Source organism: Oryctolagus cuniculus, chromosome 11 (genome assembly GCF_964237555.1).
Source record: "Oryctolagus cuniculus chromosome 11, mOryCun1.1, whole genome shotgun sequence".
In the NCBI taxonomy this organism is placed as follows: domain Eukaryota; kingdom Metazoa; phylum Chordata; class Mammalia; order Lagomorpha; family Leporidae; genus Oryctolagus; species Oryctolagus cuniculus.
In genome coordinates, this window is record NC_091442.1 from 111,761,871 (window position 1) to 111,773,086 (window position 11,216).

The 11,216-nt window shown below is 49.3% G+C and overlaps 1 long non-coding RNA gene across 1 annotated transcript; it reads right to left on the minus strand.

Moving 5' to 3' along the window:
• Positions 1-2,554: 2,554 nt before the first annotated feature.
• LOC127491086 (uncharacterized) lies at positions 2,555-9,920 on the minus strand. Its single transcript, XR_011380265.1, has 4 exons — positions 9,564-9,920; positions 9,037-9,100; positions 8,607-8,818; positions 2,555-3,726 (listed from the first exon to the last, which is right to left on the minus strand). It is a non-coding gene; the product is annotated as an uncharacterized lncRNA (long non-coding RNA).
• Positions 9,921-11,216: the final 1,296 nt, after the last annotated feature.

An 11,216-nucleotide genomic window follows, 5' to 3' on the forward strand; every position in this document is an offset into this window, starting at 1 on the left:
AAAAGAAAAGAATTTCCCTGTGTTTGGATCCCACTCTGGCTTGCTTTTCCCATTTTCTTATTTGGGAAAAACCCACCCTCTCCTGAAAAGTGACAGACAAGGAACCCAAATTGCTACTTGGTGATGCCACACTTGGTCTTAAAAACCTTTTAATGTGCAAAGAGACAGTAGCCCTGAAAGCAAGAGTTCTGGAGCCTCAGGATGAGGTCCAGGGCTGAAATCAAGGTATTGGCTAGGGCTGCACTTTTCATCGGAGGTGTGAGGTCCTCTTCCAAGCTTGTGGGTTGTTGGGAGAATTGATTTCCTTGTAATTGTAGAAGGGAGGCCCTGTTTTCCAGAGGGCTGCTGGCTGTGGATTACTTTCAGCTCCTGGAGACTGCCTGGGGCTGTGTGCTGGGTCACCACTACAGGTAGCTCATAACACCACTCTGCTGTCCTGTAGACCCACGAGATCCTCTGTCTCCTTTTCCTTGTGACTGCTTGACCCCTCGTGAAGAGCACGTGTCATTAGGGCGGGCCCACTCAGGGAATCTCCCTTTTGGTTAACTCAACTGATTAGGCACATTCATCACATTGGTCAATTTCTATTTCACCATAGAATGTAACATAATCACAGGTATTGGTATCCCATCCTCCCTATAGGGCTTGCCTGTGCTCTGGGGGAGAACCTGAGACCCGGACAGTCCTGCGAGAATTCTGCCAAACACAGCTCCTTGTAGAAGGAAAATAGTAATGGCGTGTGCCTTGGCGGATCACAGAGCATGCCATAAAGACCTGTCACAGAATAAGTGCTGGGTAAATGTTAGCCATTAGACTCTCAGAGGAGTCTCATGTGAGTCTCTGGAGTGCATATCTAGAGTAGGACCCGCCCTCTGGACTTAAGGACTACAGAGCCTCCTCCGAAAGCATCATGTCCTGATAAACCCATCACAAGCTCAAATACCGTAAGTCAGAAATGCACCTGATACCCCCAGCTTGCCCCACACCCTGCTCAGCCCCCCAGCCCGCTGTGGAGCTGCAGGCATTTCTCAATGATCAGGGGCTGACTGGGAGCTGTGGCTCTTGGCCACTTCCCAGTGCTGCTGAAGGGGGGATGATAGCATGTCTTGTTAGCCCAGGAAAAGACCAAAATTCAAACCTGACCTATGATTTCTAGCGAGTGCATACTGCTTTTGTATTACAGCAAAGTAAAAAATCAGAAGTTGAAGCATCGGAGGCCCTGCACCATGTACAGTTGGATTCAGTGATGCAACAGCAACCCCATTTCAGTTTTGGTTTCTTTATTTAGCAGTTGTATTGCTCCTCAAACTTTCTCCAATGTTTTAGGCCCAACAGCGTGCAAACTCACTCTGCTGAATCTGAGGTGCAGCCAAAGGAGCCAGCACTACTTGAAAGTCTTATGTTGAACTTTAAACTTAAAATATATCACATCGTATTTAACTCCTATATGTATTTTATTGATAATAACTACTCTTCCTCCATCTGGAAAAATCTTTAAACAAAATGTGTCAAATTCTTCTTTGGGGCAGTGCTGTGGTGTAGTGGGTAAAGCCACTGCCTGCAGTGCCGGCATCCCATATGGACGCTGGTTCTAGTCCTGGCTGCTCCACTTCTGATCCAGTTCTCTGCTATGGTCTGGGAAAGCAGTAGAAGATGGCCCAAGTCCTTGGGCCCCTGCATCTGTGTGGGAGCACAGCTCCAGCCATTGAGGCCAGTTGGGAAGTGAACCATCGGATGGAAGACCTCTCTCTCTCTCTCTCTCTCTCTCTCTCTCTGCCTCTCCTTTTCTATGTACCTCTGACTTTCAAATAAATAAATAAATCTTAAGAAAAGTCTTCTTCTTCACTATCCATTTGTTTACTTAAAAGACAGAGGCAATTCTTCCCATCCAGTTGTTCACTGCTCAAATGCCCATAATATCTAGGACTGGCTTAGGCCATAGCCAGGAGCCAGGAATTCTATCCAAGTCTCCCATGTGGGTGGCAGGGAGCCAAGTACTTGGGCCGTCACTGCTGCCTCCCAGTGTGCACATTAGCAGGAAGCTGGGTTCGGTGCAGAGCTGGGACTTGAACCCAGGCACTCTGATAGGGGATACAGGTGTCCCAAGCAGCCTCAGCTGCTGTGCCAAACGCCCGTCTGTCTGTGCTTCTCAAGTGCCCAGGGCCATCGGTGTGCTCAAGTGTCCCCGTTGAGAAACACAGCCCTGAAGAAGACTTCACAGTCTTTATCCGCCTTATTGATACAACCAAGAAAAATTTCTGAGCACATACATCAATACAGGGGTACTTCATAAAGTGTGTGGGGAAATGGAATTAAAAGATGTTTCTTAGATATAAAAAATTTTGGAATCCATGGATAGATTTTTAATAATACACATTTCCATGAACTTTTTGAAGTTCATTTGTGTATATATAGTTATGATAAACTATATGCATGTACTACAATTTATATACTAAATACATGATGTATCAAAAATAGAAATTATTAAAGATTTATTTATTATTTATTGTTTTATTTGAAAGAGTTAGAGAGGGAGGGAGAAAGAGAGAGAGAGAAAGAGCAGGAGCCCAGACTCTTCGATCATCTCTGTTGCTTTTCCTAGGCCATTAGCAGGGAACTGGATGGTAAGTGGAGCAGCTGGGACTCGAACTTGTGCCCATATGGAATGCTGTTGTGGCAGGCAATGGCTTTACTCACTGTGCTGCACCACCAGCCCCTCAAAATAGAAACTTTAAAAGGAAGAGGTGAAAGGCAAGGGTGAATGCATGTTTCAAAGTTTCGTCCCTGGACTCCAGGGGTCATTGGGTAAAACCCTTGGTGCAGACACAGTGCTGTGAAGGCCACTAACCTAAAGGGAATGCCGTAGTTGGCGCTGGCCGTCACCTAGCTTCCTGCCCCATCCGCTCCTTAGGAAGGCACCTTGGAGTCAGACAAGGGCACAAAGAGCTGTAAGGGAACCTCCTCTCTTTAGTCCCTTCTCAGCGCAGGAAGCAAAGCCTTTGAGGAGAGGGAGCCCAGGAATCGCTGCCTCTCAGTCTCTCTTTCTCAGTCGCTCCCTCCACCTTTTTGTCTCTCACTTTCTCCTTGTCTCTCTCTGTCTCCCTTTCAATCTTCCTCTTTCTTCCTCTCTTCCTTTCCCTCTCCCTGTTGCTTTGTTGAAGGGAGGAACTCAGCACTGGCCGAGCGCTGTGTGTAGCTGCAGCGCTCCGAGCTGGCCGAGTCGCTGAGTCCCTGTGTGATGGGCGGAGCAGAGTCCAGCTCTGCACGCGGATTTACCGGTTCTCCTATTTCATCCCAGTCCTGATGTTTGATGAGAGTTTGTTTGTGTATTTGGGTCCTGTTAAGGACGCAGACTCTGTGTGTGAGAGGAAGGATGAGATTATGTGGTGTAAACTCCGGGAGTCCTTTTACAGACAGGTAGGGATGTTAAGGATACTCCGCTCTCCCGCTATAGTTTGTGGGTTGAGATGGAGTCCCCAGAGGCTCCTGTTCAAAGGTCATCAGAAATCACCTGGGTCTGTGGGTGACGATCGATGGCTTGCAGGCCCAGTGCAGGCTCGCTCGTGTGCATTTCGTCCATGGCGGCTTTCCTGCAGCAAGAGTTGAGCTGGGTCGTGTGGACAGAGGCCACGTGACTCCAAACCTAACACGTTTATGCTGTGACTTCTTACAGGACAAGCTTGCTGGCTCCGATCTGGTCCAGAGGCCACATTTTGATGTGTACTCCTATTAGTTAAAAAAGTTAACCATGCATCCTCTAACCTATATATTTGTTTTATTTATAAAGCATTTAATAGCACTACTATCCTAATATATCTTTTCCATCATCAAACATTTACCCCAAATTGAAATTTAAAAATGATTTGAGAATAAGTTCAATGTTGAGAATTTTCTCTCAGTGCCCCTAAGGGTTAGTCTCCTCCTTCTGTGGTCTAGAGATACAGAGACCGATGTAGACAGTGATTTCTCCATGATGCCTCTAGAGGAGTCACAGACATTCTATAATTAATGAAAGGATGGCTCTCCACCAACGTGGGGTTCAATTCCGTGAAACTCCAAATTTCTCACTTCCACCCCTCTGCTCTATCATGTTTATGTGACAGATTTCACCCCAACGGAGAATTTTGTTGCTAAACAGTGTTTCAAAACGGGCCAGAATCCTGCTTCCAGTCATGATGGAGTGAGAGGGCCTGGACTGTTCCTCTCACGGTGAACTCCTAGGAAACAAGACAACATGCGTGGACCTTCTATGAAACTGTTTGCAGACTTTGGACAACAGGAAGCCCGAGACATGAGCTCTGTCATGATCCTGGCTTCCAGCCCGCGGCAGTAGCCTGTTTGAGTAGCAAGGTGCTCTTGCCGAGAGGAAGAGACGGGGGTTGGAGTTCAGGAAGGCTGTGGGGATGCAGCCAGCAAGGAGGGGGAGATGCAGAGAGCTCCAGAAATCTACGTAGGAATCCCTTTAAGTCAGTTGCTGAGTACTGAGCTGGGTGCCTTGGGTGCAACCCCATGAGAATGATTTGTGAATTACAGGCTGAAGGATTCTCAGAGCTCCCAGGGGGCTGGAGACAGTGGGGGTGTGACCATGCAGAGGGAGAGAGCCTATGGACACTCAGTGCGTTCTGTAGCGACCCAGAGGGTCACGCTCAGTACTGGTGCTGGAGTAACCCTGGAGTAGATGTTATTGAATATCTTCCATGTTGTTGGTTCAATCCATAGACATGGAAACCCTGGATACAGGGGGCAGGCGGTGCATACAAAGCACATGGAAGAGCATTGTTGGCTCATAGGAGTGTGATATAAACATTAGTTTGTATTATTGTGTAGTTTTCCACTAAGTCTGTGCTGAACAAGGACAATGGTTCATTTCTCTGCTGTATTGATCAGCAATCTTGGAGGCAATTGACAGAAACTGAACTCAGGTTTGTCGCTCCCCGTCTTCGTGGAGGAACGACACAGGACCCTGCGCTGTTCTTTCGTCTGCTCGGCCCTCCCCGGGTTTGCTGCTGGTTCTTCCTGGGTTGGCTACTATCCCTTCCACCTCCGTGGAAGGGCGGTTCCCCCTGCCACTTTTCCCCACTTCCGCGGGGGAGCGGCACACCGCCGGCCAGCTCTCTCGGGGGCTGCACAGGTGTTCCTTCAGATAGATGTTCCCCTTAGATGTTCCTGGTGCATGTTGTCTCTCTCCTCCTTTATAGTCCTCTTCCGCCAATCCCAACTCTGCTACCCACACGCCAAGTACACTGCTCTCCTCCAATCAGGAGCAGGTCCTACAGTTTATTGGTGGAACTGGAGGCAGCTGTGTAGAAGCTGTTTCTCCCTTCTCAGCGCCATATTGTGGGAGAGCAGATGCATAGAATAAGTCTTAATTCCAGTAACTTAGTCTAGTCCAAGTTGCTCCCCACAGATCCCCCTTTCTTTTTATTTTTGGCGTTGATACGTGCCTGTCTTCGGTGCCCCGCGGCACACACTCTGCTCTGCTTGCTAGAGTTGCCCACAGGTGCTTACAAGCCCTACCAATCAGGCAAACTGAATCCAGGTCCTCTCTTTGCCATGTTGTGAAGAGGTTTTTAGGCACTGATGCGTGCCTGTGTTCGGTGCCCTGCAGCGCATGCTCTGCTCTGCTAGAACTGCCTGCAGGTGCTTACAAGCCCTAGCAATCAGGCAAACCGAATCCAAGCCCTCTCATTGCCGTATTGTGGGGAGACTTATTGGTGTTGATTCGTGCCTATCTTCGGTGACCTTCAGCTCATACTCTGGTCGAGCTGCCTGCTGGTGCTTATCGCCTAATCAGGCAGACCGAATCCAAGCCCTCTCATTGCCATGTTGAGGGGAGGCCTTATTTTTCTCTATTTCTCTATCTCCGGGCATTCCTATCTCTCCCATTTTACTTCTATCTACCAGCATTCCTATTTCTCTCATTTTACTTCTAAACTTCTGTTTCTCTTATCCCTGCGGCTTCCCGGCGCCCGCCCCGAGGCTGCTTCTCGGCGCCTAGCCCCGCATTCCCTATCTATTCACGCCCCGTGCTCTCTCTGCACGCGGCGGCTTCCGCGAGTCACACAGCCTAGCTCACGTTTCCGCCACCACCGGTATTCAATCTAAGTTCCCTGGGCTAACCTGGCGAATTCAACCTAGCCTACGTTTCCGCCTCACGGTTTGGCTTCCCGTCTTTTGCTCCCCGGGCTAATCTGACGGATTCCAACCTGGCGGCCCACGTCTCTGCCTCTGGTTCCAGATTTTCGCCTTTTGCTCCCCGGGCTGACTTAAAGAATTCCAAGCTGGCTTACGTCTCCGTCTCGGCCTGCCCCCGCGGCTTCAATTTCCCTAACATTTTTCTCTACCCGGTATGTTTCCCTAAGTTTTCTTCCAACAATATTCCTCCATCATTTCTCCTGGCTTCTCCCCACAGTCCGTATCCGAGTCTGTTTGTTCTAGCTTTCACTTTCGCTTTCGACCTTAGAGATTTCTCCCAGCTTCCCCCCGTAGTCCGTATCCGAGTCTATGCCTAGGCTTTCAATAGCTTCTTCCAGCACCTTTTTCGTCCGGCTTTTCCCTAGGCTGTTTGCTAGTCTCTCTCTCCGATATTTTCCCACTTCTTCCCGTTTCTTCCCTCCTAAGTTTCCTATCCGAGTCACGGCACCATTATGTCGCTCCCCGTCTTTGTGGAGGAACGACACAGGACCCTGCGTTGTTCTTTCGTCTGCTCGGCCCTCCCCGGGTTTGCTGCTGGTTCTTCCCGGGTTGGCTACCGTCCCTTCCACCTCCGTGGAAGGGCAGTTCCCCCTGCCACTTTCCCCACTTCCACGGGGGAGCGGCACACCGCCGGCCGGCTCTCTCGGGGGCTGCACAGGTGTTCCTTCAGATAGATGTTCCCCTTAGATGTTCCTGGTGCATGTTGTCTCTCTCCTCCTTTATAGTCCTCTTCCGCCAATCCCAACTCTGCTACCCACACGCCAAGTACGCTGCTCTCCTCCAATCAGGAGCAGGTCCTACAGTTTATTGGTGGAACTGGAGGCAGCTGTGTGGAAGCTGTTTCTCCCTTCTCAGCGCCATATTGTGGGAGAGCAGATGCATAGAATAAGTCTTAATTCCAGTAACTTAGTCTAGTCCGAGTTGCTCCCCACACAGGTTGGCTTAGGCCAACTTGGAATTCAAGGGTGGACAAGCTTCAAGCATATTTTGCTCAGAGTAATATCTAGAGGCTGGCGCTGTGGCGTATCAGGTAAAGCCACTGTCTGCAGTGCCGGCATCCCATATGGGAGCCAGTTGGAGTCCCGGTTGCTCCAGTTCCGATCCAGCTCTCTGCTAATGTGCCTGGGGAAACAGTGGGAGATGGCCCAAGTCCTTGGGCCTCTGCACCCATGTGGGAAACCTAGAAGAAGCTCCAGGCTCCTAGCTTTGGATTGGCCCAGCTCTACCCATTACAGCCATTTAGGGAGTGAACCAGCAGATGGGAGACCTCTCTCTCTCTGCCTCTGCCTCTGTAACTCCTCCTTTCAAATAAATAAATAATCTTTTTTTTTTAAGACTAACATCTATCAAGTACAGATGTGAAGCAAAATCCAAGGAGAGGGGCTGGTGCCGTGGTTCATTTGGTTAATCCTCTGCCTGTGGCGCTGGCATCCCATATGGGCGTCGGGTTCTAATTCCGGTTGCTTCTCTTCCAGTCCAGCTCTCTGTTGTGGTGCCCAAGTGCTTGGGCCCCTGCACCCACACGGGAGACCAGGAAGAGGCTCCTGGCTTCAGATCGGTGCAGCGCCAGCCGTAGCAGCCATTTGGGGAGCAAACCAATGGAAGGAAGACCTTTCTCTCTGTCTTTCCCTCTCACTGTCTATAACTCTACCTGTCAAATAAATAAATAAATAAAAGATTAAAAAAATCCAAGGAGAACTGAATGAAAAGCCTCATCAGAGACTTTTAAGAACTTAAATATTGGATGATTCTACTTTCTGAGGCATAGTCTTTTGGGGAATAATATTTCCAAATGTTCAGATATATTTGGAAACCTAACAAGAAACAAATAAACTTCTATTCATTTGTTCACTCAGCAAATATTGACTGAGCACCCAATATGTGTCAGTCTGTTTGGGATCCAGGGAATCCAGCACTGAGACAGAGAGCCAGACAGAGAGCCCTGGCTTTATGGAGCTTGTCTGTGCATGGTAGGAGGTAGGGAGTTTGTTAAGAAGATGAAAGAATGCTTAACAGAATCTGTTAAGAGGAGGTTGGAACTATAAGGGATGATAAGGCAGGTGGCATTTGGTGAGTGTTGGGATGTACTCATGGACACAGACCCTTTAAGAATTACTCATGGCATGGGATGGGTACGAGAGGGTACTTTCTAGGCTGGAAACCAGCTTCATGCTCAGGAATGGGTGGAAGTCACACACACACAGTGCAGGGTTGTGAGGGGTCTTGGACTTGTGAGTACTTCCACGATTGCTCTTCATGGTGGCACCACTAAAGGTGCAAGAGACCCTAATGACGTGGCAAGGCAAAGGGGCACCTGCAGGGAGGAGAGGGAGGGGTGAGTGACAGGAGTGAGCATGACACTCTCATGTCACTGTGCCCAGTATGACAGGCGGAACCGAGAGGGAAGCCACCTGCATGACAGGCATGAGTGGGAGGCGACCCAGGTGCTGCAGCCTGAATTCCCTGAGAACTGTTGCCTGAAGACGTCGGCTGGATGCACTGCTGAAGACAGGGAGGCCATGCAGGGACTGTGCTCACTGAGACTGGTGTCGGAAGCAAGGTAGAAAGCACCGTTTGGCTCTGGGAGAAGCACGTTCCTTCTCCCAGCGGCACGTGTCCAGTCCTGTAAGTTACGAGAATGGAAAAACCAATATGGAGTTACTCATCCCGGCGTTCGAGGTCCAGCACACCCACTGGGCTATGATTTTCTCACTAAAGCAATGTCACTGCAGTGACAATGGCAGGGACCCCAATGTCCCCACTGCCACAGTTCATTTTCTGTTTTGCTCTAGCAAAATAACTGAGGCTGGATACTTTATAATGAAAAGAAACTTAACTCACAGTTTTGGAAGCTCCAAGTCCAAGATTGGGTGATCTGTCTGGTTTCTGGGGAGGACCCCTGTGCCTATCACATTACAAACAACATCATGGCGGGAGCGTGCAAAAGGAGAGACCACTTGACAATACAGGAAGCCAGAGAAGTTCAGGGGCCAGCCTCATTCTATGATAGAGTGAACTCACTCTGCGAGACCAGAATTAATCCCTTCCAAAGGCAATGCCCCATGACAGAATTATCTTGTGTCAGATCCCACCTCTTATGGGTTCCGTCACCTCCCAACTGAGTTACACCAAGAACTACGTTGCAAGCACACAAACCAGTGTAGGGGGCACACCAGATCACACCCAGACCATAGCACCCAGCCCCCTATCTACATGGCTGTGTGGCTAGGTGGACTTTGGGACAGTCTTTGGAAGTCAGTGCTCCCTCTCCCTCCCCTCCTCCTCTCCTTCCCTCTCCCCCTTGCTCTCTCCCCTCCCCCCTCCACTCCCTCTCCCCTCCTCCTCCTCTTCCCCTTCTCCGTGCCTACCTGCCTGCATGAGCACGTTCATCAAGAGTCGGAAGGCGGTGGGATCCTGGGGCCTCGTGTCTGAGCCATGCACTCACAGCTTCCCTGCGAGTGATACATCACTCCACGGTGATGTATCAGCTCATGGGAGGCTCCAGATGAAGCGCCTTGACAACCGGCCTGCTATTGTTCTCCTATGGGAGCCGGAGAGATGGCTGCTGGGTCAGGGCTGGAGCAGTCTTGCCTGCCTCACACCCCACTGCTAAGAGACACGATTTAGAGGTGGAGGGAGGGGCTCTACCGTACTAGAAGAGACCGGTGGATGCATGATGTTCTGCAGCCAGGCAGGAATGGGTGCAGGCCCACCCAGCGTGTGAGTTACTTGATCTGCATCTCCTTCTCTGTGTAACAAGAACAACAGGACTTCTCACGCCCAGAAGTTGTGGTACAATTGGGTGATTTAAAAAAAATGCTTAATTTACTTTACTTGAGATTTATGTGTGAGTGTGTGTGTGTGTGTGTGTGTGTGTAGAGAGAGAGAGAGAGAGAGAGAGAGAGAGAAATTTCACATCTGCTGGTTCACTCCCCGAATGCTTGCAACCAACAGCCAGTACTAGGCCAGGCCAAGCTAGGAGCTGGGAACTCCATCTGGGTCTCCTGCATAGATGACAAAGACCCAAGTACTTGAGCCATTGTCAAGTGCATCCTGGGATATACATGACCAAGAAGCTGGGATTGGGAGTGGCTCTGAGGCCCAGGTGCTCCAACAGGGGATGTGGGTATCCTGAGAGGTGTCTTAACCTTCATGTCAAGTTCCCACACCATGGCTTTATTTACACACATAAAATATATATATATGTATATATAAAATAATATATTATTCATGCATATAAAATCAAACACAACATATGCGGTCCATGGGTTGCAAAAGCTATTGTAAGAGTAATAACAACAAGCTTTGAGTTATGAATCAGGGAAGGTGCTCACGCCTCCTGCCTGGAGCCCTGTCAGTTAAAGGTCTTGCTGTGGATGCTCCATGACAGGAATCCTGGTGGCATTTGCTATGCAGCAAGGCAGTGTTGAGCAGTGGGAGGGCCACTGGATTTAGAATCACAGTCTGAACTGAAGCTCCAGCCAGCTCTGCCACAGACCAATTTTGTATCCCTGAGCAAACAAGCTGCATCTTAAAAATTTGATATAACAGATTCACACATGAAAATAAACACCTAGAATAGAACTGCAATGTATCAGGAAGAAGAAATTAGGCACTGCCACCAGGCCGTCACCACCAGCACTGCCGAAGACCCCTGCAGCTCTTCTTCCATCTCATGTCCCTCCCCCTCTGCTCACTTCCTCTGCACTCACTTCCTCTTCCTCTCCTCCTCTCCCTCTCCTCCCGTGTCTTAAATTCATTTCTCCTTAATTTCTCATGCATTTGTTAAGTTTGAGTGAACCTGGTAGGTGGACAGTGCAATGCAGTTGGCTGTCTTGTTTAGAACTACCATCATTATGTTGCTACACACTGGAGATCTGATGCCCAATCATGCCTTTTTTTTTTTTTTCCAGCAAGATACCCCATTTCAACAGTCAGGTGCATTTTATCTTCCTGCTCTGTGCCTCATTGTTGGGTAGTAACTCCTGTGAATTCCATTTATTCGTTCTGGCTTGAGCAAC